This window comes from Saccopteryx leptura, chromosome 2, assembly GCF_036850995.1.
Source record: "Saccopteryx leptura isolate mSacLep1 chromosome 2, mSacLep1_pri_phased_curated, whole genome shotgun sequence".
Lineage (NCBI taxonomy): Eukaryota > Metazoa > Chordata > Mammalia > Chiroptera > Emballonuridae > Saccopteryx > Saccopteryx leptura.
This window is the reverse complement of record NC_089504.1, coordinates 152,828,235-152,834,380: the sequence shown is the minus strand read 5'-3', so window position 1 is coordinate 152,834,380 and position 6,146 is coordinate 152,828,235. Positions and strand designations below refer to the sequence as shown.

Here is a 6,146-nt window from a genome sequence, read left to right as displayed (position 1 = left end):
ATAGACTCCATGATGAACACTTGAGTTGTTTGCATTTGGGGGCAATTATGAATAAAGCACTATATTCTTTTAGGTAAAAAAAAAAATAGACTACAAATAGTCAAAAACAACCATCATAATCAAGAGAATAGCATTGGTATAGCACTACCATCAAATTCACACACTCCATTCAAATTTTTCCAATTGTCCCAAAAGTTTCTTTCAAAGTCCTGGATGTCACCCAGGATCACATGCTGCATGTAGTTGCATGTGGTTGTCCTTAGTCTTCAATTTGGAACAGTTCCTGGTCTTTTGTCTTTCATGATTGCAACACTTTTGAAAAGTGCAGGCCAGTTATTTTGTAAAATGTTTTTTATTTTGGATTTGTTTGTTGTTTCCTCATAATTAGATTTAAATTATGCTTTTTGGGAGCCAAAATATCACTGAACTGACTTTGTCCTTCTCAGTGTATTCTATATGGAGGAACATGATGCCTGTTTGTCCCATTACTGGTGAATTTAACTTTTTTATTTTAGATGAGAGGAGGAGAAACAGTGAGGCAGATTTCTGCATGCCCCCTGACTGAGATCCAACAGGCAACCCCATCTGGGACTGATGCTCCAGTATTGAGCTATTTTTAGTGCCTGAGGCTGATGCACTCCAACAAAGCTATCTTCAGCACCTGAGGTCATGCTCAAACAAATTGACCCACTGGCTGCAGGAGGGGAAAAGTAATAGAAGGGGGGGGAAGCAGATGGTCTCTTCTGTGTTCCCTGACTGAGAATTGAACCAGTGACATCCATACATCAGGCCACCGCTCTATCCACTGAGCCACCAGCCAGGGCCTGAAGTTAACTCATTAATTTCTCTACTATAAAATTATATAATAATTATTTTTAATTTATTGCTATCTAATTAATAAGCAGTTGGGGTACAGAAAGTCCTCACTCAATGTCATCAGTAGGTTCTGGGACTTTAAGTGAACCACATGTAACAAAACAAATTTTATTATAGACTAATTGATTTAAACAAAAATTAAGTTCCTGGCCCTGGCTGGTTGGCTCAGTGGTAGAGCATCGGCCTGGCGTGCGGGAGTCCTGGGTTGATTCTCGGCCAGGGCACACAGGAGAAGCACCCATCTGCTTCTCCACCTCTCCCCCTCTCCTTCCTCTCTGTCTCTCTCTTCCCCTCCCGCAGCCAGGGCTCCATTGGAGCAAAGTTTGCCCGGGCGCTGAGGATGGCTCTGTGGCCTCTGCCTCAGGCACTAGAATGGCTCTGGTTGCAGCAGAGTGACGCCCCGGATGGGCAGAACGTCACCCCCTGGTGGGCATGCCGGGTGGATCCCGGTCGGGCGCATGCAGGAGTTTGTCTGTCCCCCAGTTTCCAGCTTCAGAAAAATACAAAAAGGAAAAAAAAAAAGAATTAAGTTCCTGTAGCATCTCATCAACATTATAACTAAACAACATTATTCAAGGACTTATTGTACTTTGATACTATGTAAATATCTACCCCTATTTTCCCTCATATATACACCATTGTCTTAATCACAGCTTCACATTAAATTGTGATATCTAGTACTTCAAAAGTATCTTGGCTCTTTTGGACCCTTTACTCCTCCATGCAAATTGTGAAATCAGCTCAACAAGTTCCATGATTTTGATTCAATTTATTTGTAACTACAATTCAAGTTGGAGAGAATTGGCATCTTTATGATATTATCTTCCTTCCCATAAACATTTATGTCTCATTTATTTGGATTCTCTTTTATATCTGTTAATAAAGTTTTATTACTTTTCTTGTGGAGGTTTACTTGGAGAAATACCTCAAGGCATGTGAACAACTAGTTTCAAGAGATGAAGAGCTGAAATTTGGGACGAAAGGGATATGAATTTATAAACTTTATTTTGGACTGGAAGTGAGCCTAGACTGAACTGGGCTTGCTTCGGCTCAGCTTGAATTTTGTATTGGAGTCATATCAGTAGTTTGTGAGTATTTAAGATTGATGATGAGTCTGACCAGGAAGTGGCACAGTGGATAGAGTATCGTACTGGGACCCAGAAGACCCAGGTTCAAAACCCTGAGGTTGCCAATTTGAGCACGGCTCATCTGGTTTGAGCAAGGTTCACCAGCTTGAGCCTGAGGTCGCTGGCTTGAGAAAGGGATCACTCAGTCTGCTGTAGCCTCCTGGTCAAGGCACATATGAGAAAGCAATCAATGAACAACTAAGGTACCTCAACAAAGAATTGATGCTTCTCATCTTTCTCCCTTCCTGCCTATCTATCACTATCTGTCCCTCTCTGTCTCTGTCACATACACACACACACACACACACACACACACACACACACACACAAAATTTGATGATGAACTCTTTTTCGGTTTTTGCCACATGAAGGACCATGAGCAGCAAACTCTCTTTCAACACCCTCTAAAAGGTGGTGCAGGAAGTTCTGCACGGGAACCAGTGCAAGTGCCAGAAGTTTTTGGAGATGGTGGAGCTCCAGATCAGATTGAAGAACTATGAACTTCAGAAAGATAAACACTTCTTGGGCACCATCAGGCTTAAATCCAGACCCTGCCCCAAATTTTCTGAATGTGTTCTGGGGGACCAGCAGCACTGTAACAAGGCCAAGTCTGTGATATCCCCCTCATGGACATACAGGTGATGAAGAAACTTAACAAGAATGAGAAACTTGTCAAGAAGCTAACCAAAAAGTATGATGTCTTTTGGGCTTCAAAATCTCTGATCAAGCAGATTTCACAAATCCTAAGCCCAGGCCTGAGTAAGGTTGGTAAGTTCCTTTCTTTGCTGACCCACAATAAAAACATGCTGGCCAAAGTCAATGAAGTGAAATCCACGACCAAGTTCCAGATGAAGAAGTTGCTGTGTCTGGCACTGGCTTTTGGTCCCATGAAGATGACAAATGATGAGCATGTGTACAACATCCACTTAGCTGTCAATTTCCTGGTGTCATTGTTCAAAAAGAACTGGCAGAACATCAGCTCTTTACACATCAAGAGCACCATGGGCAAGCCCCAACGCCTGCACCGAGGTCCAGCTTAATTAACCATGCTGCTAGCAAAAAAATGATTGATGGTGAAATGTGCTTGACTTTAGATACTTTAATGGAGTTGAAGCATCCTAACACTTCCTCCGTCTCTCCTGACCTGCAACCAGTGTTCCGCTTTCCCTCTTGAGGAGTCAGTAGGAGCTAGAATGGATAGAAAGAGACTGTTATGATTCAGGAGAAACCTGAGAAAGAAGGACCTCTGACCAGAATTCTGTAATCCTAAATGAAAGATGGTTATCCTGTGGGAGAGGATGATGGCACTAAGCAATGGGGGTTGTGGAAGCAATCCAGGAAGAGAGTTGTGGAAGGAGATACTTAGGAAATTAAGCAACACCCAGGAGGAAAGATCTTTGAGTAGAGAGTGATGACCATTATTCCATAAACATCCCATTGTCATAAACCCACCCATTGTAAATTACCAGTCACAGGCGTGTCCCAATTAGCAGACAAAGAGATCATAAGGCAAAACACCCTGGTTTCTGCCATCGACATTGTTACCCACCAAAGCCAGAGTAGAAAAAAAGGTTTTATGCAAAATGAAAAAGAGAAGCTTTGCTACTAAGCTATAAATTCAACAGTGATCAACTCACAGCAGTTTAAAATCCCAATGAGACACAAGAACACAGTCTCCAAGGAAGTGTAATTCCACAAGGGCCAACACCATGTGATCTCTTGTGATTTGGCTTGATTCCGATTAGAATTCAGAATACCAGGAGAATCAATGGGCTGGTGGCCCCATGACAGTGCTTTGAGATTTAATATTCAAGAGTGTGCAGTGATAGTTCAATAAGATTAGACAAGCAGCTGATAAAAAGATAGCAAGGTAGTTATCTTGTGAAAATCAAAATGCCTAACCAGGACTCATGCCCATTATGAGGATCCACCACACCTCTGCCACAAAAATGAGCCAACGAAGTCCCGTGGACAAGGCCTATCTTTCCTCACAAAATAGTTCCCATGCTGCTCCTTCCCATACACAATTTAACAATGAAAGCTCAAAAATGATTCCTTTAGTCTGAAAGTTTGAAAGGAGCAGTTGGTTTCCCACTATACTATTAAAACTCAATAGTGGTTTGAAATGTCAAATTTTAAATTATGTAACTTCCTAATGAGCATTCAACATAATTTAGCAGAAAAATGTACTTCCAGGTAACTAAATATATTAATGAATTGCATAAGCCAAATAAAGGCTGCTGCCTAAAATGACAATTTTCAATTTTACTTTAGAGTGGTATTTAAGTCTTTTTGTGTGTGTGTGTGTGTGTGTGTGTGTGTGTGTGTGTGTGTGTGTGATAAAGACAGAGTCAGGCAAACAGGAAGGAAGAGGTGAGAAGCTTCAATTCTTTGTTGTGACACCTTAGTTGTTCATTGGTTGCTTTCTCATATGTGCCTTGACGGGAGGGGGGACTACAGCCAAGCCAGTGACTCCTTGCTGAAGCCGGTGACCTTGGACTCAAGCCCAATGACCTTTGGACTCAAGCCAGCAACCTTGTGCTCAAGTTGATGAGCCCATGCTCAATCAAGCCAACACCTCAGGCTTTCAAACCTGGGTCCTCTGCATTCCAGGCCAATGGTCTGCACCACTTCCTAGTCAGGCTTAAGTCTTTTTTTTTTCTGACAAATTACATACAGAACTAGTTGTCTGTGGAGACAATTTATGACAGATTTTCTACATATCTCCTACCACAATTATAGCCCCATTCTGTCAGTAACTCACTTTGTGTCCTATGGAAGAATGCAGCTTATAAATGTGTTTAGGTTTAGAAACTGTCAGATATATTTTTTATTTCATTTAATTTAAGTTTGTCAAAAAGAACTGCAGTATGGAGACATCAATTATAACAACTATTGTAGCCATCAGAAGTTAAACCAAGATATATTATAGTCAGTGGAGAAAAAAATGTAATTCAAGTCAGGGGGAAAAAATGAGAAAAGAATCCCAGTGAATTCAATTTGAGAAGTTAGAGATCTAAATTTTTTTTTTTTTTTGTATTTTTCCGAAGTTGGAAATGGGAAGGCAGTCAGAAAGACTCCCGCATGCGCCCAACCGGGATCCACCTGGCATGCTCACCAGGGGGCGATGCTCTGCCCATCTGGGGTGCTGCTCTGCTGTGACCAGAGCTACCCTAGTGCCTGAGGCAGAGGCCATGGAGCCATCCTCAGTGCCCAGGCCAACCCCACTCCAATGGAGCCTCGGCTGCGGGAGAAGAAGAGAGAGACAGAGAGGAAGGAGAGGGGGAGGGGTGGAGAAGCAGATGGGTGCTTCTCCTGTGTGCCCTGGCCGGGAATCAAACCCAGGACTCCTGCATGCCAGGCCGACGCTCTACCACTGAGCCAACTAGCCAGGGCAAGATCTGAAATTTTTAACAGTAAGTTCAATTGATAAAATATATCTACCTTCTAATTTAGTCATATTTTATGACATTTTATAGTTATTTAATTTATGTTTTAGAAAACCTGATCTCCATGGATGCAGAGAAGTTGAGATCTGTATTTTTAAACACATAAAAATATATGCTGTATACAGTTAGCTATTCTTTTCTCCTTGGACCCCATGGGTGAGAGAGCTCACAATATTTAACAAATAATAATTTGATTTGAGACCTTTGTCCTTAGCTTAATAAATCCAGCTAATGACCTTTGTAAATGACCACCCCCTAAAACATTTTACACAGTTCATGGCGTAGAAATTGTACTTTACTGATCAGGGATAAATTTGGATAAGCAAAGATTGCTTCTTTTCATTAATCCAAAAGTACTCTTATAATTCTGATTTCAGAGATTCCATTTTCAAAGACTTTCATTTGCTCCTCTGTGAAACAAATATAAAAGAGATCTATAGACCTCTATTTTTCCTTTTAGCCACTGCAGTCCCTCTTCCATGTGTGACATCTTGTGCTGGTTCTTAGTGAAAAGGAGCAGGGAAAACCTGGCACCAAAACCCAGTCCAACAGTTTCTTAGCTCAGTGACTTGGAGTATACTTTTCACCAGCCTGAGTCTCATTATCCTCTTTGTACATCCATCTTTCAGAGTGGTTGTATGGATTTAAAATAATATATGTACAGTATCTGGCTCATAATAACACTTAGAAATGT

The 6,146-nt window shown here is 41.4% G+C and overlaps 1 pseudogene; it reads left to right on the top strand.

Moving 5' to 3' along the window:
- The first annotated feature begins 2,378 nt into the window (after positions 1–2,378).
- LOC136391614 (large ribosomal subunit protein uL1 pseudogene) lies at positions 2,379–3,043 on the top strand (annotated as a pseudogene).
- The last annotated feature ends 3,103 nt before the right edge of the window (positions 3,044–6,146 follow it).